The sequence below is a fragment of the Myotis brandtii genome, unplaced genomic scaffold, assembly GCF_000412655.1.
Source record: "Myotis brandtii unplaced genomic scaffold, ASM41265v1 scaffold82, whole genome shotgun sequence".
NCBI lineage: Eukaryota > Metazoa > Chordata > Mammalia > Chiroptera > Vespertilionidae > Myotis > Myotis brandtii.
In genome coordinates, this window is record NW_005371324.1 from 9,667,970 (window position 1) to 9,669,892 (window position 1,923).

Consider the following 1,923-nt stretch of genomic DNA (forward strand, 5'->3'; position numbering starts at 1 on the left):
TATATGTATGTGTATATCTGGTTTTCAAACTACATATAAAAATGTAAAAACCAATGAAATGGAGTAAATCATAGTCAATTTCATCAGGCTAGTTCTAGAGCATTTTCTAGGTGAAAATATATACTCCTAGTAACTGGAAGCAAGAATTACTATAATTGTATTATCATTTTTATAAATTAAATGTTGTAAAAAACACAGCCAAAATATGAAGAATAACCTATAAAAGACAGGCAAAAAAGTCAAATAAACATTGCAATAATCTACCCTTAATATTATGCAACAAGAATTGCCCAGTCTGTTATTTTCTTACAATTTCCACTTTTAGTTTGCAAGCTAGCAGGAGTCTATGTTGAGCTAATCATATATTTGAATTATATATAGACTAAGTAGGCATATGACTTAAATGAGATATTTCCTCCTGATAGAATAATGTGTACCATTTATAGTACTTCTTCAGATCAACTTCCTTTTAATATTTAACAAAGTTCTTAAATAAATATACAGATCAATCTGGAACACTTTATAGCATTATGTCCTTTTTCTATAAAGGGCATGTGAGAACGGAAATAAAAATTTGAATAAAATCTTTTTACAGTGTCAGGAAAATTTTTTTTGAAGAATAGTTTTGAATCAGGTAATTAGCAACATTAACTTCATCAATTATTTTGTGACATAGAAATTGATTTTTTAATAAGAAATCAGGTATAAAAATGGATTTTTAAAATAAAACTGCTTAAAACTTAAAAATAATTAGAAGCTAAAATATGTAAATGTGTGGCTGAATCTGGGACACATATACTACTATAAAAGAAATTAATTTGAAATAGTGAATTTTTCTAGCTTTATTAAAGTATAATTTAAAAATAAAATTGTATATATTTAAATTGAACAAATGATGATTTAATATACATTGTGAAATAATTACCATAATCAAGTTCATTAACACATTCATTGCTTCACATAGTTACTTTATGTGTGTGTATGTGTGTGTGTGTGTTGAGAACTGTTCAAATCTAAAATCAGTAAATTTCAATTACAAAATACAGTGTTATTAGCTAGAGTCACCATGTAGTATATTAGATCCTCAGAACTTACTCAACTTATACCTAAAAGTATATAACCTTTGGCCAACATCTCTACCCACTAGTAGCTACCATTCTATTCTCTGTTTCTGTAAGTTTTAGGGTTTGTGGGGTGTTTTTTGTTTTGTTTTGTCTAGATTCTACTTTTAAGTGATACCATACAGTACTTCATTATTTATATTTTTGTGACTGACTTATTTTACTTAACATAACAACCACCAGGTTCATATCCATGTTGTCACAGATTGCAGGATTTCCTTGTTCTTTAAGGCTGAATAATATTGCATTACATATATACTAGAGGCCCAGTGCATGAAATTCGTGCACGGCTAGGGTCCCTAGATCTGGCCAGTGATCAGGGCTGATAGGGGCCTTCCGGCTGCCAGCCAGGGCCTTCCCTCTGGCTGCCTGCTGAGGCCTTCCTTTCCCAGCTGCCGGCTGCCAGCTGGGGCCTTCCTTCATTCCATGCCGTCCCCTGGTGGTCAGTGCATGTCATAGCAAGCAATCAAACTCCCGGTATCCAGGTTGAACTCTTGAGGGGACACTTTGCATATTAGCCTTTTATATACAGATCACATTTTCATTATCCACTCTTCTATTGACAGACATTTAAGTTGTTTTAATATATTGGCTATTGGGAATAATGCTGCAATGAATATGGGAATGTAAATATCTCTTTAAGATAGAGATTTTGTTTCTTTGGTATATATACACAGAAGTGGGATTGCTGGATGATATGGTATTTCTGTTTTTAATTTTTTGAGGAACCTCTGTATTGTTTTCCACAATGGCTGCATCAAATTACAATCACACCAACAGTGTACAAGGATTCTCTCTCTCT